Source organism: Macrobrachium rosenbergii, chromosome 58 (assembly GCF_040412425.1).
Source record: "Macrobrachium rosenbergii isolate ZJJX-2024 chromosome 58, ASM4041242v1, whole genome shotgun sequence".
NCBI classification, from domain to species: domain Eukaryota; kingdom Metazoa; phylum Arthropoda; class Malacostraca; order Decapoda; family Palaemonidae; genus Macrobrachium; species Macrobrachium rosenbergii.
The window spans coordinates 17823232-17847837 of record NC_089798.1 but is presented as its reverse complement, the minus strand read 5'-3'; the positions used below and the strand labels follow the sequence as shown (position 1 = coordinate 17847837).

Below are 24606 nucleotides of genomic sequence, written 5' to 3'. Positions count from 1 at the left end.
TTTCATCTTATTACATATCTTGCAGTAGTATTATTATTTTTTTTGGTCTATCAGTCACCCTCTTCGACTGGGTGGTTTTTATAGTGTGGGGTTCCAGGTTGCAGCCTGCCTTCTTAGGAGTTCATCACTTTTCTCACTATGTGCACTGTTTCCAGTAGCACACTTTTCTGCATGAGTCCTGGAGCTACTTTGGCATCTAGTTTTCCAGATTCCTTTTCAGGGATCTTGGGATCATGCCTAATGTTCCTATGATTATAGGTACAATTTCCACTGGCATATTCCATATCCTTCTTATTTTGATTTTCAGGTCTTGATACTTATCAATTTTTTCTCTTTCTTTCTCATCTACTCTGGTGTCCCATGGTATTGTGACATCAATGAGTGATACTTTCTTCTTGATTTTGTTAAAGTCACGTCTGGTCTATTGCCACATATCACCCTATGTGTTCTGATACCATAGCCCCAGAGGATCTTTGCCTGATCGTTTTCTATCACTCCCTCAGGTTGGTGTTTGTGCCACTTATTACTGCAAGCCAGCTGGTGTTTCTTGCACAGGCTCCAGTGGAAGGCTTTTGCTACTTAATCATGCCTCTTTTTGTACTGGTTCTGTGCACGCGCCGGACATTTGCTTGCCATGTGGTTTATGGTCTCGTCTTTCATACTTCACTTCCTGCATATGGGTGAGACATTATTTCCATCTGTTGTTTTTTGGACATATCTGGTTTTTAAGGCCTGATCTTGTGCCGCTGTTAGCATTCCGTTTCATTCTTGAGTTCTCTCCTCTGTAGCCATTGCCATGTTTCATCGCTGGCCAGTCCTTTTGTCTGTCTCATGCTGTCCGTGCACTGGTTTGTTGTACCATTCCTCTGTTCTGTTTTTCATTCTCCTGTCTCTGTATATTTCTGGGTCTTCAAATACTTTTATCAGTCTTTCTTCCCATGCACTCCTTAGCCGCTTTTCTTCACTGGTTTTCAGATATTGCCCCAGTGCTCTGCTCTCGATGTTGACAAAGTCCTCTATGCTTAGTAGTCCTCTCCCCCCTTCCATTCATGTTATGTATAGTCTGTTTGTATTTGCTCTTGGGTGTTGTGCTTTGTGTATTGTCATGTTTTTTCTAGTGTTCTGGTGTATTGTCATGTTTTTTTCTAGTGTTCTGGTGTATTGTCATGTTTTTTCTAGTTTTCTGGTCTATGCTGTGGAGTTCAGCCTTTGTCCACTCCACTACTCCTGAGCTGTATCTGATTACTGGTACTCCCCATGTGTTTATGGCTTTCGTCATGTTTCCAGCATTGAGTTTTGACTTGAGTATCATCGTAAGTCTCTGCATATATTCTTTCCTGAACATGTCCTTCATCTCTTGGTGTTTTATATCCTCTCCTTCTATTACTCCCAGGTATTTGTATCCTGTCTCATCTATGTGTTTGATGTTATTCCCGTCTGGTAGCTTTATCCCTTCAGTCCTTGTTGCTTTGCCTTTTTGTATGTTGACCAAAGCACATTTTTCTGTGCAAAACTCTATCTTGATGTCCCCAGATACAATCCTTACAGTCTGGATTAGGGTATCTATTTCCTTGATGCTCTTACCATACAGCTTGATGTCATTCATGAAAATCAGATGGTTAATTCTGTTGCCTCCTTTCTTGAGTTGGTACCCAGCATCAATCTTCTGCAGTACTTCTGTCATGGGAATCATGGCTACTACAAAGAGTAGAGGGGACAGTGAGTCGCCTTGAAAGATCCCTCTCCTGATGTTAACCTCTGCTAGTCTTATCCCCTTGCGCATTGTATTTTTAAAGAAGTTGATGGTGTTTTCCTCTGCCCCATATATTTTCAGACATTCTATTAGCCATGTGTGCGGTATCATGTCGAAGGCTTTCTTGTAGTCAATCAATGCCACGCTTAGGTTGATTCTCCTTCTCTTACTATTTTTCATTACCATTTTGTCTATTAGGAGCTGGTCTTTTGTGCTCCTAGACTCCCCCCTGCAGCCTTTCTGTTGATGGGGGATGGTGTTTGTATCCTCTAGGTAGTTGTATAGCCTTTCACTGATGATACCTGTTAGTAACTTCCACATTATTGGTAGGCAGGTGATTGGCTTGTAGTTACTTGCTATATTTCCCTTGTTCTTGTCTTTCTGTACTAAGGATGTTCTCCCTGTGGTCATCCATTTGGGCACATGGTGGTTTGTGATACAATGCTGCAGTTGTTCTGCTATTCGTGGGTGTAGGGCCTTGTAGTTTTTGAGCCAGTATCCATGGACTTCATCGGGACCTGGGGCTTTTCAGTTGGGCATTTTCTTCAGTTGGTGTCTGACTGTGTCTGTCATGATCTCAGTTTTATTCTCCCCATTTCTTCTGTCTTGATTTCCTGGAGCCATGCTGCATGTTTGTTGTGTGATACCAGATTGCTCCATACGTTTTCTCAGAGCCTCTAACTTGGTTTGGTTTCAGGAATTTCCTGGTGGTTGTCTTCCCTTCTTATGGCTGTATAGTCTTTTCTGGTTGGTTCTGAAGAGTTTGTTTTCTTGGTATCCTTTATTCCTGTTCATGTACCGTTGGATCTTATGTGCTTTGGCTATAAGCCTCTATCTTTTATCTTCCATTGTGTTGTTTACTCCCTTCTCCTGTGCTTTGTATTTCTCATTCAGTTCCTGTCTTGTTTTCTTGCTTCTTAGCCTCATTTCTGCCATCTCTTTGAGTTTACTCAAGTCAGATCTCATCGCCATGATTTGTTTTTCCAGGCGCCTTTTCCAAGGAGGTTGCTGTTTTGGTTTCTGTTGGGTTGGTTGTGATGGTGGTGTTGATGTTTGTATCCCCATGAGTTCTACTACTGGTCTTGCTCCTGCATATGCCAGGTTATTTGTTTCTGTGATACTGGTGGTGTGGATTAGTCTCATTATTTCATTAACCTCACTTGTTTTTTCCCTTAGTTTCTTTGTGTTGTAGGTTTTCATGGAGGGGATCTTTTTTCTTTCTGTGTCTGGCTTCGTCCATTGCCAGAGCTTTTCCACCCATCCCGACCTCTCTGTTACATCTTCGGTGTTTCCTCGGGTGTCGTTGTTTGGTAGCTCATCATTCTTGTTGTTTTCTGTGTCATCGTCTCTTAGTTCGTCTTCTTGTCCTTCGTTGCTGGGTGCTATTTCTCTTTCCAGTTCCTCTCTTTCTGCTGTGGAGAGCCAGTTCTTTTTCTTTATGTTCCTTACTTGGTCAGCCAGCCTCTGTTCTGTTTGAGGGGTGTTATTTCTCTCATTCCAGAGGTTGACCAGTCTTCTTCTGTATCCTCTTTCTGTCGGGTTGCTTCTGATGTAGCATTTCCATATTTCCTTATTTTCTTCTCTTGTCTATTTCTTCTTCTGGTTTGCCTCTGTAGCTCCAGTCTCTGGTTGCTGGTTCCTGTTGTTGTGGTGGTCAGTTGCTGGATGACGACCTCCAAGTACATGACCATCCTCCCCATTGATTGGGTTGTATACCTGGCTGCTGGACAAAGCTCCTCTGTTTCCAGGAGGTTCTATTACGTCATTGTCATTTATTCTTTCATCTCTTTTCATCACTGGTGAGCTTTGCTATTTAACCCACAGCTGGACCCTATCTCATCGAGAATAGGTACTAATTTACAGCTGAATAGACTGAGGAAATTATGGTAGGGATCCTTTCCCAAGGAATCAACGCAGAGGAGAGCGGTCACCCATCCAACGACTGACCAGCCCCAATGTTGCTTAACCAGTCCTTCGATGAGCTAAAACACTCTGCAACGGTGCCCATCAGTATTATTATTATTATTATTATTATTATTATTATTATTATTATTATTATTATTATTGTTATTATTATTATTATTATTATTTTTATTATTATTATTATTATTATTACTATTATTATTATTATTTAATAATAATTATTAATTAATCTTAATATCTGAAAATTAGTAAATCATTTTTTCATCATAAAAAATGCATTGTCATAAAAATATCATCAAAAGACACTAATTGGTGAATATTCTGCAATGAAAAAGTCCACAAATTGCCAGATTTTTTGCAAATAATTTAGAGATACAGTATGTTCCACAGAAAATCCCGCGAATCAGTGAGTCGTGATTCATGAGAACGTGAATACAGGGGGTTTACTGGATGTGTATATATACATATACGTATGCACTGGTGTAAGTAGGAATTTGTGTACATGCTCGCGACACACAATCACTTGCGATGTTTAGCAAATCTCGCAGTTAGAAGAATGTGACCTGGATGTCTGATAATTCAGTATTTCTCCTACACCAACCTTTAGGATTTCGAAGCATCATCAAAATGTGTCCGGGGAGAGCTTTCTGTTCCTGCATAAAGTTTTAAGTTTAAAAGTGTATAAGCATATTGAGTGTTTACAGTTATGTGGTATTGTTAAGGTTAAGTGAGGAACGATACAGAGTTGCCCTTGAACACCCTTATATTTTTTAGTCACCATTATCTGATGGACACTTGGTTCTATTAATCCATACAACTGAAGAATTACTGAATAAACTGCCCTTTGATGGTTGGCAATGCTGTGCAACCACAAGAAAATGTTGGTTACACTTCTGATGCTCAGACTGACAGTGAAAGGGTTTTGGGGGGTGGGGAGGGGCCTCGAGGAGTTTCCACTGTGATGGGGGCATCCTTCTTCCAAACACTTCTCAATTACTGTACACACTCTTACCACTAAATTATCAAAACATAAATTAAATCACATTAAATCACTTACTTTGTAAAGAGATCCTAAGGTTGGCCCAACATTTGTAATATCTGGACACTTTTCATCAGATTTTTCTCCTGCAAATTTTGCATAGCCATTAAACTGTCCTCCTCTATGGACAGTAAAAACCAGCATTACTGGTCCATTCTGTAAATATACATGTAAAGATACATTTTACTAAAGTTCGAAAGCATAGTGTTAAGTACAACACAATAAAGAAGTACAAAAATACAATAATACAACATCAACAAAGCTAGGGCTGCATGATAGTATTATGTACATACAATCTGTCTTTTACTCCACAAACTATGATAAAAATTAAATCTTAAAAAAAAAAAAATCTTTTCATCCATGAGTATGATAACCTCAAGTGCTGTCGTTAACCTTGCCTGCTCCACTGGGCATCTGTAGAGAATTAATTTCAAATTTCCTGTAGGAATTAACAACCATCACACTTGTTGCATGTTTCCAAGAATTTTATCAATATTCTTAATTGTTCACATGCTATAACAAGAGGAATTAGAGGTCTGTGACTAAAAAAGGTAATAATAGCCCACGAAGAAGAGTAATTAAATTTTGTGTAACTAAAGAAATGTTCCTCAATTTAGTATTAATTTAGATAATCCTTTCAGATAATGGTGTCCACAATAGCCTAGGCGGTAGCCTACATGAGATGGTAGCCTAACAAATTCAGTCAGAATAATGTAAATATATTAGATGTTGTCCATAGCCTATATCCTAGGATTACATATCCTAGAGGTGATTTAAATAATCTGGGTTTGATGATAGTAACCCAATTTAAGGCAAGTAAGAACCTTTTAAAACATATTCTTTTACGGAACTAGGCAACAGCCCAGTTTACACCAAGGATCCTAGGATTTGGTAAACAGGAAACTAAAAATTTTCCAGTCCGTATAACCTCGGAACTTGTGTATGATCTATATAATCTAGGACTAGGCAGTAGCTATATTAGTTTAAGTTAAACTTACAAAAACAACCCATTATTGGACAATCACTTTACTAGCCCTTAAACGCCGACTGGACATATCGTAAGTCGACTAAAATTGTCTGTCGGGTGACGAGCGGACGTACTGCCATCGATACAAAAATTTCAACCTTCAGTCAACTTTGACTTTTGACTGAAATGGTCGAAAAACGCAATTGTAAGCTAAAACTCTTACATTCTAGTAATATTCAATCATTTACCTTCATTTTGCAACAAATGGGAAGTCTTTAGCACAATATTTCGATTTATGGTGAATTTTTAAAAACATTTTTCCTATGTCCCTTTTGCAGTAACTCTCTTGCTGAAAATTTTGAAATTCTTTCGTCATTTTGTCGTAATTTTAGCAGTTTTATATTAGCCTATTAGATTTTCTTTTTATATATGAAAATGTTTGCAATTTTGTAAATACAACAAAAAACAACCCATGGTTGTAGCTTTTATCAGTTTGGAAATATTTTCATATAAATCACGATGTGCAAAATTTCAACCTTCGGTCAACTTTGACTTGACTGAAATGGTAGAAAAACACAATTGTAAGCTAAAACTCTTACATTCTAGTAATATTCAATCATGTACCTTCATTTTACAACAAATTGGAAGTCTCTAGCACAATATTTCGATTTATTTGAATTTTTGAAAAACTTTTCATATTTTCCGCTATAACAGTCTCTTGGCGAACATCTCAAAATTCTTTTTGTCACTATGTGTAATGTTTGCAGGGTTTTATATTAGATTTAAATAAAGTTTTATATATGAAAATGCAATTCAATTTCATGTAGAATACAACAAAAAATAACTCATGGTTGTAGCTTTTATCAGTTTTGAAATATTTTCATATAAATCATTTGATAAGTGCCAAAATTTCAAGTTTCGGTTAATTTGACTTGACCAAAATGGTCGAAAAACGCAATTGTATCTAAAACTCTGACATTCTAGTAATATTCAATCATTTACCTTCATTTTGCAACAAACAAAATCTCTAGCACAATATTTCGATTTATGGTGAATTTTTGAAAAAAACTTTTTCTTTACGCCCACGCTGCCAGTTAACGAGTTGCCGAAAATCTCAGAAATTCTGTCAGCTTTGTCATAATGTTTGCACCATTTTATATTAGTTTTAGGGGTAAAAGTTTTATATATGAAAATCTGCGCAATTTCTTCTAGAATACAACAAAAAATAACTCATGGTTGGGAGCTAATATCGGTTTTGAAATATTTTCATATAAATTACGATAAATAGAAAAAATTCGACCTTCAGTCAGCACTTTAACTCGACCAAATGGTCAAAACTGCAACCCTAAGCTAAAACACTTACAGTCTAGTAATATTCAATCAATTACCTTCATTTTGCAACAATTGGGAAGTCTCTGCACAATATTTCGATTTATGGTGAATTTTTGAAAAAAATTTTTTTACTCTCAATTTGCAACGCTAATTCATGCATCATTTTGTGATAATATTTTCTCTGTGTTGCTTTGATCGTTTTACAATTTGTTATATACCAAAATCATCTCAATTTAGTGTAAAATACAAAGAAAATAAAAATAACTCATTAGCTTTAACTGATTTGCTCACAGCACGATTTGTATACAATTATATATGAAATTTTGACCCAAGTGCACTGTCATATATTTCAATATTTATATATGATAATCGATTTTCATTTCTGATGGTTGCATAGTAACTTCAGGCAATGACAAAAAAAGGAGCCTAAAATGAACCTTAATCTTAAAAACTAAGCATTCTGTGATTTTTGAAAAACAGGTTTTTTAGGAAAAAGATTTTTTAGTCGCTTTTTCTTAAAAAGTTACCCCCATGGTGTGCCAGTGCTCCCATGGTGACTAAACTGAGTATCAAAGAAATATTTTCCTAGCCTGGTCTTGGGCTGGGTATTGTGTCAGGACATGAAAACACTATGACACATTCATTATAAATGACTCAAAGATAATGGGTTTTTTTGAAATCTTGGGCATTCAATAAGTAATGAACCCTTTTTTCCCAATTTTCAAAAAAGAAGTGACTTTTGTGCATGCACATCTGCCATCTTGTTTACGCGGGCAGGCAAAAAGACCAACTCCATTACTCTCTGCTGGTCAATGACTGATTATCGTTGCCCAAATCCCATGCCTTTTGTCAGAAAGTGGGAGGGTTTTGAGGACTCAACAGAATGTTTACAAAAGATAGGTTTTTCAGTGAATCAAAACCTGTTTTTGATCGTTGTCGCTGCATCTTCCTCAAAGGAGCTTTACCAAAGAAAGGACAGGTGACAAAATCTTAAGCTCTTAAAATTTAAATTCCAAACTGGCAAAGAAAAACAGCTATGGTCCAAGGTCAAGCCACATGTTTCAAGCTCCATTCCTTATTCTAAAAAAACCTTTTGGGGTTTTGAAACAAGATATGAGAAACTAAACAAGAACTTCACTTTCGGGGTGAAGTTTCTGAAGTGAGGATATCCTCATTTGTTTCACTGGTTGCAGTCTTTCAGTATCTTTCCCAGCAACAGTCAGCATACTCACCCGTTAGAAAGACCCCCTGGTTTTCTGATGTAGAGCCTATGGGAGCCTATGGGGTAAGGGACTAACCATTCCACCTACTGACATGCAGTGCAGACGAATTTGTTCGAGCTCATGGCAGTAATGTTTTAAGAACACTGAATATCTCTGATGCCCACCCTTTACTTTCAGAGACTTCTTCACTGGAGACATTTCTGAAGAAGGCCAATGATGCATCATTTATTATGTCATTTGACCTGGGAAAGGAGTGGGTTTCCATCTTTGATTAGGGACACTAAAATTATTCTTAGCCCTTGTAGAGAGAATGGTTTATTCATGAAAGAGTGTAGGAAAATCGGACCTTCTGGGATGTTTGCTGACCTCTATTGAAGGTAACCCTTGTGTGTTGAACTGGGCATAATGTTTTGTCTGCTAAATAGAAGTCCAAGTACCTTGTTCAGGGACCTCTTGGGATTTTTCAGGAGCAGGTCTTTGCAGAGCTTTCTGTTGTTAGGATTGTCATAAAGTAAAAACTAAAATTTATGCTGGTGTCAATCCAGAATCCATAAAGCAATGGTTCAGATTAATTTGTCTTGTAATGACATGATTTTTGATAATTTATTAAAAACGTTTGTCTTAAAAAGATATATCATGAAAAAATTCAAGTGTTTATAGAAATTTCAACTGGATTCTCAGTATGGATATAATCTAAAATATCTTCCATACGGACTGGTATTGTTGGATAGATGACCAATATAATTTTGCAATAAGGTACCTAGCAATGTTGGGTGAGTAATTATCTAAGTTTAGATAATGTTTAAAAAATCCACAGTAGGTCTTATGGCATCATTAGAAAGGAGGATGGTGTTAACCCATCTAATTTTCACCTCCTACTTTTGGGATAGTACAGCAACAACAGTGGAATTGAAACGCCAAGCTGTTCAAGTGATAGGAACCAATTTTGTTTTGCCAATTTTTTTTATTTTAAGCTGTTCCTTTGAAGGTTTATTTGCTCAAAACCTTTGAAATCTGGGACAATGGTGGAAAAGATATATCGTCATTTCCAATTGTTCCAGTCTTGTCCAAAAGGCATCTCTTGCTATTACTTGATTGTCCAAGTTTGAAAAGATACATATACTGGAAGTTTGATTACATAAAATACAAATGCATTAGTATGTAGCCTTGAAGGCAGGCTACTATCTCATCTTGCATATTAACTATTTTCATCTAGTTCTAGATTATCATCTAGTTTTTGATTACTACCTAGTAGTGATTGTCCAATAATGGGGTGTTTTGTAAGTTTAACATTCAACTAAAATATAGCTACTAACTGTCCTAAAAGATTATATGGATCATGAAAATAAAAAAATGCTTGTACAGACGGCAAAATGTTTAGTTTCCTGTTTCTAATTTCTACTAGGAGTCCTTGGTTTAATCTGGGTCTGTACAAGAATAGTTCCTGAGAAAAGAATATCTTTTTCTTGGTTTTCATTACCTTAAATTGGGTTATTCTCACCCCAGATTATTTAAATCACCTTTATTGGATATGTAATCCCAGGATTCATGGCCACTGGACAACATCTATTACAAAACATTATTCTGACTGAATTTGTTAGTTACTGCTCTGATTTTAGGCTATAAAATAATTTATTGTGGACAATTGTTATCTGAAAGGATTATCTAAATTAATACTAAATTGAAAACATTTCTTTGTGTTCACACATTATAACCTGAGTGATCAAAACATCTTTTTTTAGAAACGGTTATGCAACTAACAGAGATTTTGTTTTATTGCAATTTTGCTCTGAAAGAGTTATAACCATGTTGCTCATTTTAAACCAAGTTCAGTTTTATATTGTTTTGAATAAAAAACATTTGTTCCAATAAAAAATAATTTTAAAATGATTTAAAAATAAATTAATTTGCATAGTGATTTGGAAGTTTTTAGATCTAACTTGTGTTTACACTCTTGTAAGGATATGATTATCACTGAGGATTAAGTTAACAATTCAGAGCATTAAAGTGTGTAATGGAGTTGGTCTTTTTGCCTGCCTTATCCACAAGATGGCTTTGATTACTCACCTGCATAAATAGTCACTTTTTGAATCTTTGATTTTAGGAAATTTATGATTCAGTTTCTTGAAGACTTTTTCCAGAAAATGCCCTCTTATCTTTGAGTCCATTAACTATTCACGGACAGTGTTTTGATTATGGTACAATAGTTGGTCATCAAGACCAGGCTAGAAAAATATTTCTTTGATACTATATCACCATCGGAAATTTCACATGCTGAAGGTCAGCATTTGAGGAGAGATAAATTTGATGTACGCTTATAAAAAAACTTTTTCTATTCATAATGTGTAATAATTAACGCCATTATTTGAACTACAGTTTTTTCAACATTTTTGTAATTGCACTGTTTTAATATTCAAGCGTTTAAAGGGTTAATTTTAGAAATGCTGATTTGTTTTGATTTTGTTCTTAATTTTGCCATATTTTACACATGCAAAAAATAACTAATCAATTGAAAAGAGAAGTTCCATTTTTCTTATCATATACACATGCCTGCATGTAATAATGTTTCTCAAAGCTCCAATCAGATTGTATGCCCATGTTTGTTTGTGAAACTCAACAGGCAAAATGATGGATGCAGCTAACAAAACTGTGAAACACCCATGTCTGAAAGGTCAATTCAGATTTATAAAAATTTTTATAAATGAGGAAAGGGTTAGTGGAGAATAATGTAAATTCCAAATTTGAAATTTGACATCCAGTTAGGACCATGACCTTGATTTTACTCTGTAAATCAGCCTCATTTGTGGTGTAGTTATCTGCCAATCAGGAAAGTCTCTGTGTCACAGCCAAATTTATAAAATATGAAACTAAACAAAAGAGCTAATTTCAGGATGGTGACTAAAATATCAGGCACACTCAGAAGGGTGTGACAGACCAAGATGAAATAAAATGGTAAACCACAGGCATAAAAAACAGGTTTTGACGTAGGAAAAACCTATTTTTGGTAGTCGCTGTTGAGTCCTCAAAGGAGTTACCTTCCATGGTCTACCAGAGCTCCATGGTGACCAAACTAATATCAAAGAATTCTCTTCTAGTTGGTCTTTGGCCAGGTATTGTGTCGTAATGATTAACATTATAACACGTGATGGAGTATATAATGGACTCAAAAGATAAGAGGGCACTTTCCCTTATCTTCAGCAAATCTGAACCCAGGTTTTTCCATTGTCAAAAACCTGCAAGAAAGAGAAGTGACTATTGTGCATATGCATTCCACCTCTTGTTTACAACAGACCTGTTAAAAGACCAAGAAGCCATTGCTCTCTGTTGGTCAATGCAGGTTGATCCCTTTGCCCAAATCCCATGCCTTTTTCAGGGAAGTGGGAGGGTTTTGAGGACTCAACAGTGACTACCAAAAATAGGTTTTTCCTACGTCAAAACCTGTTTTTGATAGTGTAGTCGCTGTTTCATCCTCAAAGGTGCTTTACAAAGAAATTGACAGGTGATGAAAAAGGCTTAAGCTCTCAAATTTTAATCCCAACATCCCAAAGGAAATAACATTTCCAGTCCAAGGTCAAGTCACAGAGTTCAAGTCCCATTCTTTATTCCAAATACTCTTCAGGTTTTGATACAAAGGAACAAAAACTAAAAATGAACTTATGTTTTAGGATGAAGTTCTACAGTGACTTACCTAAGCATGCTGGGTTTTGTTGCAGTACTGTCACCCATTTCCCAGTGATAGTTAGCATGCTCTTGTCAATATGACCCCTGGTTTTCACTGTAGCACCTGGGGTTAAGACTAACTATGCCACCTACTGATACACAGTGTAGTTGAATTTGTTTCGAACATGTGGCAATGATTTAACTGATGACCACCCTATACATCTGGAGACTTCTTTGAAAGAGACATTTCTGAAGAAGGCCAAAGATGTACTTACTTTCCTAACATCATGTGACCTATGGAAAGTGTGTGGATTTCCCTTTTTAATGAGAAAACACTACAAACATTCTCAGTCTTTGTAGGGAGAGTGGTTAGTTTGTGCTAGGGTGTAGCAAAATAGGACCATCTGGGGTGTTTGCCGTGACTTCTAGGTAAACCTTAAGCGCTTGAACTGGGCGTAATGTCCTGTCTGCTAAATTAAATTTTCATATAAGAATGGATTTCCTTTTTAAAGGATCCATATTCTTGGCCAGGAATGATGGGCCAGGGGACAATAATAATTGATGGTCCGCTATTTGAGTGATGCATTGTCCCCATTAAGAGAGCCCAATTCACTAATACTGTATGAGCTCCTGATGCTAATGCAATCAAGATGATCACCTTTTATAGCCTGTGCGTTGTGGTTGTACTGGGTCCACTGAACTGAGGGGCTGATAGAAGCCTAAGCACCTTGTTCAGGGACCAAGAAATTGGAAGCCTTTCGGGAGTGGGCCTTTGTAGAGCAAAAGACTGCGGAAGGGAAGTGAAAACTTCTATACTGGAGTCAATCCCGAATCCATAAAGCAAGGGTTCCATTAATGCAGCCTTGTATGTCATGACTGTTGTAACCACAAGGCATTTGTCTTCAAAAGGGTATATAAGAAAAAATATAGTTTCTATATAAATCTCAACTGGGCTCTCAGTATGGATATAATCTAACCATATCTTCCATACGGACTGGTAATACTCCGGAGAAGATACTTTTTGCACTAGGTACCTAGCAATGTTGAGGAGTAATTATTCATGATAGATATTTTTAAAAATCTATACATGTGAAGGTCTCGGCTCAGAAAGGAGGAGGAGACACTTTCCCTCCTACTATCTGGGATAGAACAGCGGACGACAGTGGAATTGATCTTTTGTCCGTTGTTGAGAGTAATAGGAACCAATGCCTGTTTGTCCAATTTGGGGTTATTAAGTACACTATTCCTATGAAGGTTAGAAGTTTGCTCAAAACCTTTGAAATCTGGGACAAAGAAGGAAAAATTTTCGTCCTCCCCTTGTTCCAGTCTTAAGGAAGGCATCTCTTGCTGTTGCTTGACTGTCCAGGTTTGAAGACACATACATTAGGAGTTTGTGATTCTAGTATGTGGCGAACAGGTCCACTTCCGGTTGTGGAAGCATGTTGGCTATTATTTGAAAAGAGTGGTTGTCCAACATCCACTCTGTTGAGGCTGTCGTTTTCCTTGATAGAGAGTTTGCTATTACAATGAGACACCCTGTGAGGTGAACTGCAAACATGTGCCACTTCCTTGCTTGCGCCATCCGAAGGATGGCTAACATTACCATACTGAGAGGAGGTGAATGTGATCCAGACCTCTTGATGTAGGATATTGTGGTTATGTTCTCTCTCTTCTGGAGGTTTGAGTTTTTTGAGAGACAAAAAGACAGCCATCAGCTCCAGGAACTTGATATAACAATTCCTGAGTAGCCGATCACCTCCCTGCCACCTGACAATCCTCCCAATGTCCTCCCAACCAGTCAACGAGGCATTTGTGAGTTTGTCACTCATACAGATGGAGGAGTCAGGGTAACCTGTTTCACCAGAGATTCCTTCCAAATTTAAGGTCGAAGTATCTCCCCAACTCTTTTTATCCTCTGATGAGGTCTGTCTTGCATCTTTTTTCTTGAATGCGATAGCCAGAATTTGTTCAAACTTTTAGTTGCAATCTATATATTGGATCTGTTACTGACGAGAACTGCAGCAGGCCCATCATGCATTCTGATTGCCATCTGGAAACTCTGGGCTGTGCAAGGAACCTTTTGAGGACTTGCCTTATTCTGTTTTGAGTGTGATGGGGAGAGACAACAGGCCGTGAAGAGTATTCCAACACAGTCCCAGCCACTGAAAGTGTCTGCTGGGCGTGAGGCAGGATGTTTTCAAATTTATAATAAAACCTTTTGACTGTACTTTAGTCTGTTGACCATTGCTCTTAGGTTTTTCAAGCACTCTTTTCTTGTGGGCCCCCAGATCTTTTGTTTGAGTTCTTGTCTGAGTTCTCGAATACCATTGCTAAGTTTGACAAATATTCTTTAGGCAATGTTTAGCTTGAAAGGAACATGACTTTGAATCTGTGTGTATCTTTCCCTATTCGGACCTTAGGAAGGGGTGGAAGGGAACGGCTATAGGATGTGCCAGTGTGCATCTTTCAGATCCACAGAAACTGCCAAGCCCCTTTTTAAATGATTCAATGTACTTAGGCAATGGTAATCATCAAAAACTTTCGGCCAACAATGTGCTTGTTCAATGTTGATTGGTTGAGGATCACTTCTTTTGGATGAGTCCCTTTTGAGGACACTGAAGAGACATACTTGGTGGCGCATATGCGCAAGTTTCTATTCCCCCACAGGGAAAACTTCCATTGTCTGTGATGTCATCGAAGCTGACCCCAAACCAATATAATTCCTCTTGGTATCTGCCTCCTCCTCTGCCTTCACCTTTGATAGACATTCCAGGTGTTGTTTTTCCTTTTTCCCCCTATGAGATGGTTTTTGGATCTTGTGAAAAAGGATGGCCTTGAAGTTGCTGTTGTCCCTTTGCAGGGAATTGTTCCTTCTGACCACCTAACTGTTTTTTGAGGAAAATTTTGGGTTGACTGAAGGCTTATATGATTTTTTATCAAAGTGAGCCTTTTTTGGGGTTGGGTAAAGGGAAATTTTGGGTTCTTTGTTTCATGAATTCCTCTTTTCCCAGAAGAGCGTACACTGTACAATTCTGTTGGTAGACATGCTCATCAAGTTGAGCCACAACAGATTCCTCTAACAGGGGTTAGAATGTAACAATGCAGTGACACTGGAGAGTGATTTGATGGAGCTCTCCAATGCCTCCATTCGTAATTTTATGTGCCATTCTAAGAAGTCAAAGAGTGCTTTCCATCGGGTTCTCATAAGACTTTTGGCCTCAACAGCAAAAAATTATCCTGGGATGTTCTGGAAGTTTTTAGATGGCAACTTCCAGCAAGGTGGTAGAGGTTATAATTTTGAGGAGTGGAGCCTAGCATAAAATTCTGACGAGGCTACTTGGTGAGCAACTTGGGTCTAATTCAAAAAGGAAGTAGAGATCCATTTTTCATTGACCTGGTAAAGAGTAATTTCTTTAGTTTTTAATGCTATAGGCACAGGTAAGAAAACCATTTCTGTTAGTGGTTTCTCCAAGTCTGGTGAGGATGGTACCAGGTGCCATTTTGTATTAAGGAATGCTGCCGTTTGTAAATTCTACATTTACAACTTCGATCATAGTTTTTCTCTTATTAATTACCTACTTGCCATTGGGAGAGAAAGTGCACACTGAGGTATCTCACCAAGGATTATCAGTATCATCAGGGGTGAGTATTGGAGCCCCTATTATGTTTTGATCTAAAGTTCTGTATTCCAAACTGACCCATTGCTGTTTCTAGTCGGAATTCTAAAATCAGACCTTGTTTGGGTGGCATTTGTATCTACACTCACTTTTCGGTTACAGGATGTTGTACTTTTACACTTTGGTGTGTACATGACTGACTGACTGACTGACTTTTCTTTTCAGAATCATGCTTCATGTACCTTATATATTGCCATTCTGTGGCAAGGGCATCTTTGATGGTACCCAATTTCCTTACGGAATTGACCAAATGGTGCAAACTGTGTATCCCTTTTGGGGGAACTCGCTGCAAACAGTTACAGGTCAATAAAAATTCAACTTTCTTACAGAACTGATGAAATGTTGCAAACTGTGTATCCCTTTTGGGGGAGCTTGCTGCAAACTGTGTATCCCTTTTGGGGGTACAGGTCAATAAAAACTTAATTTTCTTACAGAACTGATCAAATGGCGCAAACTATGTATCCCCTTTTTTTTTTTGGGGGGGAAGCTTGCCGCAAAATGCTACCCTTTTTGGGGGGAGCTTGCCATAAACTATGTATCCCTTTTGGGGAGCTTGCCATAAACTGTGTATCAATTTTGGGGGAGATTGTGCAATCTAACTGAGCTTCAGCAACTAAACTGTAACTGCCTGTTAATGAAGGGACAGAGGTCCTGGGCAAGTTACTATACCTTTCCAAAAAAGTAGACATTTCAGTCTGAGTTAGGTGGATCCCAGTATCCCTTTTGGGGGAAAGATCCTATTCAGCAATGATAGCTGCACGGGGAATAGAATTCCTTCTGTGTGGTTTCTTCCATGGCTAGCTTAAATTTATGTCCCTGAGCCTTCTGGGTTCAGCAGGGCCATTTCGATGGCAATGTTCGCTCCATATTTTTTAAATAAGAATGTGAACTCCATGTAAAGATTCCTCTACTTCCTCCACAGGGTTAACCTGGGAGGTATTGGCGACTGATGTTAATGGGTTTTGGCCCACACATTGATGTTGTTCAGATGAAGGGTTAAATACCTGCTGCCAGAGTTCTGCCAGGAAGATAATCATCCCCTTCCTCACCCCTACTGAACCCTAGGCCCCACTGAGACAGCTTAAAAGGAGCTGTTTCGTCCTTAAAACTTGCTGCCAGGAGCAGACTACAGATCTTGAGCAAATCTGGTATCTGGTGACCAAGTAAATTTTCCTTGTTTTTTACAAGGACTATGCTCATGGCAGGTAGTATGGGCTGTACCCACTAGCAAAAAGTGAACCGAGCAATTTGCTATGGAATACTTGAACTGAGGATCCTGCCTAATGGCGGCCCTGTAGTGATATAAAGCAAGTTGTTTTCAGAAGCTAGTTAGTATTAACTGTTTTTAAATGAGGGACACTTCTGTAGTTCCTCATATAGTTTTCATATTACAGGTTAATTTGATTACAATTGTGCAGTTTTAATAAATTTAATTAAATAACTATGTTACACCTTCTAGGGTTTAGGTTAGTTTTGATACCTGTACATGGCTGTATTACTTATACACTGCTAGTCCTTTTGCAATGACCAAGTGAAATTTTTAATCCCAATTGTCATGCCATTCAGACTAACTGCTATGAACTAATTTGTTTGACTAACCCAAACTACTGTTTTGTATAGCTTGGGGTAATGATTCTAGTTTAATCTACATTAAGCTAAGAATAGAGGATTTCTCAGAAGGTTCTTGCTTAACCTATTCTACACTTATTTACAACTTAAAAGATATAAACTTTACAGAAAATAATTCTCTTATGTTTTTCTGTTTTATGTGGCCGAGACTACCTTTTCATCTGATATTCGGCCATCACTGTTTTAGGCTAATAGTAGGATATTCCTTATAAGGGGGTTCCTACTTAATATGGTTAGGCTACTGCCTGTTCTGGGTTTATATCAACTTTAAGGATATAGGCTACACAAGACCCTACTAGCATGTAACCTTACAGATATGTTACCAAGTCGTAACAAACTAGGTTACTTTATTTAGGCTAGGATACTGTTTATGTATAACCCTTGGCTTATCTGTTCTTTCTTAACCTAGTATATGTTATTTTATTTAGGCTAGGATACTGTTTATGTATAACCCTAGGCTTATTTGTTCTTTCTTGACCTGGTATAAGGTATTGTCTAATCCAAATTATTATAACCTTATAATTATTCAACTATTTGTCTAACCCAGTTTGTTGTTTATATCCAATCGTAGGCTATTTAGTTTACTATATAAAACAGTAATCATTATTGTGTAACCTTATTAGTGAAACCTTATAACCAGGTTATAACTTACTCTAATCTAGGCTACTGCCTAATCTGGATTATTTTATTCACACTTGAGAGTATGGGTTACACAAAACACAATTAGCCTACCTTAGTATGTAGCCTTAAAGCTAGGTTACATCTCATCTAGCACAGATTATGATTTCATTTAGTCCTAATTACATGGCCTAGGCTAACAACTTAGTCCAGAAATGGGATGTTTCATGAAAAGTTACCACTTAACTTGATATAAGGTAATGCCTAAGCTAGTCATCGATTATTTAGCTCATGCTAAAGTGCACAGGCTTATATAAAAGGGAAAAAATTTATACTAATATGTAGCCTCATTGTTAGGCTATCGATTTACTTTGCCCAGATATTGTTATTTTCTAATCCTAGGGTTCTCGTTCTAAGCTTGGCCACTAAGGATATGTAATCCAAGGATGTACATAGGATACAGACAACATCCACTATTAATCTAGTCTGAATTATTCTCACTTACTACCTAGATTATTGTAGACATCGTATAATCTGAAAGGATTTTCCATATTAATAGTAAGTTGTGGAACATTTCTTTTAGTTAAAACATTTAGTTAGAGCTTAAAACAATTTTAGTTTTACGAAACTAGGTAACAAAGCTTTACGAGGCTAGTGATCGAGCCAGGTTTCGGCTTTAATACACAAATTATATGTTCTAAAAGTTTAAAACTAAAACTTTCAACTGTTTGTTAATATTGAGCACTTATCTTGCTGTTTTTGATGTTTCCATAATCCTCGATACTAAAGCAGAGAAAAAAGTAGAAATTTTTTTTTTGAGCGCTGGTAACGACGTGAACCATTCACTTGGGACCAAACAGAAGTAATGGCTCCTTGGTCTTTTAACGGCCCGGTTGTAAACAAGAGGGCGGATGCGCATGCGCAATAGTCACTTCTCTTTCTTGCAAGTTATTTGACGTTGGAAAACCTGGGTTCAGCTTCGCTGAGGATAAGGGAAAGTGCCCTCTTATCTTTGAGTCCATTATATACTCCATCATGTGTTATAATGTTAATCATTACCACAATACCTGGCCAAAGACCAACTAGAAGAGAATTCTTTGATATTAGTTTGGTCACCATGGAGCTCTGGTAGACCATGGAAGGTAACTCCTTTGAGGACGAAACAGCGACTACGCTATAAAAAATGTCATCATAGGTATGCACATACTTCTTCTATATTTATGGAGGAAAGATGCCAATGCAATTGGCTAGAAACATCTAAATTTGGTCCCAAAACAGTAAATCTATATCACTATGGATAAGTAACGACAGTATTTTCTGAGACATCAAACAACACTGAAAATGTCATCTGGACAGGAGGGCACATTTTGTTGATGCTGATTCAAACTCTAAGCAAAAGGTCACTAAATTCTTTATACCTATATTTAGTTTAGATGGTTTGCAAGGCACAAATTCCCCTGCCGTTATCATTTTCTCATTTTAGCCTAAACAAAATATTTGGAGTTTTGGGATAAAAAAAAACAAAAGTTAGTATCCAGTACAGTATTTGCTTTGAGGCTAAACTGAACATTTGCTTCATGATGTTTTGATCATCTGTAAATTCCATACTATAATTCATGGTTTCTATGAGACAGATCAGTACAAAAAAGGGCCTTTTATTCCCTGGTTGACAAGTCCCTTGCTCCCTGCAGCATCAAAAATGACCATTTTTTAAGTAATTTGTATTTTTTCTAACATACAAACTTGAAGTCTTTACATATGGGATTAACTTTCAGCGAGCTGGAAAACTGGCCATTAAACTTCTGTAAGGTGGTTATGGTAGTAGCTACCAATGCTAAGGGCAGAAGTACCACCCATCAAGTCGCTGTAAATTCAATTCTGTGCAGTTTACCTTTTGGCCCAGGTAACAGAATGAGGGGTGGTAAGAGGCAGGCCCTTTATGTGAAGACCTCAGGTTTGTATGTTAGGAAAAATAAAAGTTACTTTAAAAATCTGCCATTTGTTCCAACAGAAACTCAAACCCTCGGTCTTTACATATGGGAGACTTACTTTTGGAGGGAATCTCTGAACTGACTTGTAGTTTGGCTCACATGGGTACTCTCTTCCCGGTCATGAAAGAGCAAAGAAAGGAGACCCTCTGATCTATTGAACAAGAGAGATATTCAACTGCCACACTTCTGGGCATTTTGAATTAAAGGAAAGTAATATCCTTGATTCAAAAAGGATGAACCCACAGTGTCGGAGACTATAAAGCTAAGAATAAAGGATTTGCATCTACTAATCCAAATGAAGCTAGATTAAAAATAGGATACTCAGTCACCTAGATCACCTGCATGCACCCCTGTCCAGCACGTGACGGCTCGTTCATTGTTTCTCTACCCACTGGAAGACTGGAAGAGGAAGGAAGGCAGAAGAAAGGGAAGAGGCCAGTCCCACACACACACACCTTTCCCTTGCAGCTGCACACCTTAGGTGAGATGCAACCTGTCCCTCAAAAGCTGGGTGAACTATATGACTTGTTGAGCATCCACCATAGAACCCAAGGAAAAGGTGTCCAAGGACCTATGGGCAACGTCCCAAGGTAATAGGAGATGAATGTGATCTGCATGATAACATTCCTTCCTAATACTTGACCAAACAGGTTCTTCCTGAATGTGATGTACAAACTGATGTCCCTGGGCTCACAAGATCTGGCCCAAAACGTACTGATGTCCACCAGGAAGTTGTAGGTTATACTCGTTTGATCATCTCACTAGTCAGAGAAATGACAAATTGGACGCAGTTTCTCTGCCAACTTGAAGCTAACAAATGAGTCGCTGGCATTGGGCTGAAGGTCTAGTCTTGAATAAGGCAACACAAACGTCATACTGTCATTGGAGCCACAGGACCATAGAAGTGGAATGATCAATCTCACTGATCATCTTTGAAACATGTAGAACAGTGAAGGGCGTAAGCCTCCAGATGTAAATGGATACTAAAGATGTCTTGGTTGTTCAAGAGTGCGAGAAGACAGAGAAGAACAGAGACAACTTTAGTAAGTTGAAAAAAGAAGGACTATGATCAAACTTCTTCAGAGATTGAAAAAATTTCCAGAAGTCAAGGTGCCAAGATCAACTGTCCTTATCTTCTGACTTTATCGATTGAACTGTTTGTAATTACATCCATCTTGCTTGGGATGTACCTGGTAGGCCACTGTACTGAGTGTTCTACTGTCTACTCCCAAGCAAGATGTACCTGGTATGCCACTGTACTGAATGTTCTACTGTCTACTCATGTACCTGCACTGCAATGGAGTAGATGAAAGGACACTAGACCCTTTTTTGACCATGGCACTACTGTGGTGTTGTTCTCACCCCAAGAAGTGTCTATCTTTGGATCTTGAGTCTCTTGAAAGTCTAAAAAGAACTGTGCTTAAGTTCCAAGAAAGGAAGTGTAGGAGAATGCCGCCCTGGTCAATGTTTCGAAGAATGAAAAATCTCTGGAGGAGGATAGTGAAACCATAACCATGGATCTCTGGAGAAGGATAGTGAAACCATAACCATGGCACTACCTAACATAGCATTCTCTCCCTCTAAGGTTGTGGATCAACTGGTAATTGCAACTGCAGCTTACATCTCCCACATCTGCAACTCTTCCCAGGGGGAGTGTAATTACATAAAGTCAAAAGAAATTGAGCTCCTAAACACCACTTCTTGGCTGAATCGGAACCAAAAACAAGTTGTCAGCATCTAGTTTGGAGGTGAAGTCCTAAGTGGTAATGCAAAAGGCCTTCAGGCACTTGTAAGCCTTTAAGGTCCTTTGAAATTGAATGCTCATACACTGTTGATCTCCCAAAGAATCAGGCAGAATGATGGGAAGTTGCAAGCCCAAGACTTGAACCATGGATGTGAAAGATGTCTCCTAGACACCAACAGTATCCGAAGTCATGGATGCAAAAGACGTCTCCTAGACATCAACAGCATGCGGAGTTTCCAGGAGTCACCTATCCAAGTACTGACCAGATCCAATCGTTGCTAAACTTCACTGACCAGACTAGAAGCAATATTTTCAATGTGGTATGGTTGATGGCTGGTATGCCCACAATCTGTAAAGACAGAGCCAAATAGTGACAGCTTCAGTGTGTCGAGATTGAAGGACTAATCCTACTGTCTTCCTAGATCAAACAATTCTTTGAAACGTTGCGGTGTCAAGACTAATTGTCGTTAACACCGACTCTAGTGACCAAACTTGTCTGTCATACATCCACCATCTTGGAATATGTCTGATTGACCACTGTGCTGAGTGTGCTCCCACAAACCCATGCGCCCACACCATCAGTTGAAGAGATGATAGGACACTAGCACCCCCATCTTGTTGACCAAGGAACTGCCATGATACCATTCCTTAACAACACTACGGAACACCTATCCTCGGATCCTGACGCTTTGAGAGGTAAAACAATTCAGGTTATTGAGGTGCAGATTAGGTCAGGTTAGGCTAGGTTTAGTTTAGGCTATGCTAGGTTGGGTTAAGTACCCAACCTAGCCCTTTGAATGCATTGGCTGTTTGTTTGATGATGTGGACATTTATTGAAAACGGAGGCCGACCTCTAGAGAAGAATGTGACGCCATTGCAAAGGTCATACAAGTTGGTAGATTAATCCTGTTCACTTGTAAGCAGATGGCATGGGATCAAGCTAAAACATATACATGAGTGAAAGACATTGCACAGGCGTGCTGCTGATGCACTCGAGAACATTGGTTGTTACCTTTCTAGATGTCCACAGAAGTGCCATCAATGCTCTTCGCCCAACAGAATTGAATGAAGCGATGACTGGACGAGAATCGCTGCTTCAACGTGGTATGGCCTTAGGCCATCCTGTTCTCTTCCCAAACCTTCTCGTGAGCACGGTTGATGGTCTGTTCCTGAACACGCCATCCTGAGGCAACTTCCATGCCCCCCAAATTATGCGAACATGAAATGGAAGGGAAGACCGTTCTAGAAGAGCGACTCCACTCTGGGAAGAACAATCCTATTGTAGTTGAAATTACATCAGTATTGTTACTGATCTAGAAACATACCCAAAAGAAACAGCAACATGCTAGGCCACTCTTCTTGACTCTCGGAAAAAGAACCTTTCATTAGGAGATGATCGGCATACTGTAGCTTCATCGATATGTCACAGACATGCCATATTATACAATGAACAGACCTCGACAATCAACAATGTATGACACATCTTACATTTGCCTATCCCTCGTCTTTGGACATGTAAATCATTTGGCCACGCTCTCTTTCCTTAAAGAGTGACCATCTAAATAGGAGAAGCTCCAAGCCTACATCCATATACAGGGGAGAACCAAATAAGAATATGATATCCATGAAAACAACCAAGGAGAGTTGTTATTGGTCAAGTTGCACGTGTGTATTATTCCTTCCAAGCAGACACAAACATGTCACATTGTTTGTACGTACTCTTCCTTCCAAGCAGACACACGTCACGTTGCACGTATGTATAGCAAACACAGACGTCACGTTGCACATATGTCTAGCAGACAGACATATCACAATGCACATATGTATTCTTTCCAAGCAGATACAGACATGTCATGTTGTATGTACGTATATTCCTACCAAGCAGACACAGATGTGTCACGCTGAAAGTACATATAATTCCTTTGAAGCCGGCACAGACGTGATTTGTTGCATGTATGTACTGTATAATTTCCAAGCAGACACAGATGTGTCATTGCATGTACGTGTATATCTGTGTCACACTTGGAGAACGTAATTCGACGGGCATTTGGAAATTACAGCGAAATCGTTGCCAACACAGACATGATTCGTTGCATGTACGTATAATCCTTCCAAACGTACACAGACGTGTCATTCACGAAGCTCCAGGACATGTCTGTGTTATGCGGCAGGCATTGAACAAGCTGGCACCATTCCCGAAAGAACTGCCAGGGAAGAGAAGGCACATGAAGAAGTCTGCACAGCACCCCCAACAGAAGACAAAGAAGAAGGCTCTACTTCTACAGCAAATCCAACAATGAAGAAACCCTGGCACTGTTCCAGTGTGAGAATGTGTAAGGGGGGGGGTGAAGTAGCTCTTGCCGCTATGACACAAAGCTACGGAGAACTCACTCCTGAAAGGAGGAGCAATGTGGTATTCATTCGAAGCAAAAAATGGACGTGCCATATTGCATGGACGTGTTAAGCCGAGCATGGCTGTGCATCCTTCCTGGCAGATGAAGATGACCTGGGAGAGGGCTGTACCAACGGGAGACACAAACGATGAAGGAGAAGGCATGACCTGCTACAAATCCAACAACGAAAGGAACCCAGGAACTGTTCTCAAGGAAGATATGTGACAGTGAAAGGAACTTTCCAGACAGGATAACAGACACAGAGAAAAGGAATCTCATCTACTCCATGAAAAGGCAAAACTGTTAGAAACTCAAAAGCATCAAACAGCTGGAACAGCTGAGAGGGGAAGGAAGCAAGCCTTTGAGCTCAAACCACACCCCCCCACCAAAAGATGGGGCAAGAAACAAGACAGGAACTGTAGACAGGAACTCCCACTGGTCCTGGAGAGCAAGTCAGGACCAAAAGCACTGTCAAAGATCTTGCAACATCAACCTCCATGTTGAGGGAGAGGGGGGGGAACTCTCTAGCTTTAGGCAAGAAGTATCCTGGCACTAGTGAAGACGAAACCCTCGTCTAGAAACACGATAAATCCGCCTTGTCTCAAGCCTCTCAATCTACACATCTGAAAGACTAATAAATTACATTCCAAGAAATTG

General features: G+C 38.8%; 1 pseudogene; it reads right to left on the bottom strand.

Annotated features, from left to right (window-relative positions):
- LOC136837153 (3'-5' RNA helicase YTHDC2-like) overlaps positions 1-24606 on the bottom strand; it is a 1085270-nt pseudogene that overhangs the window by 44548 nt on the left and 1016116 nt on the right.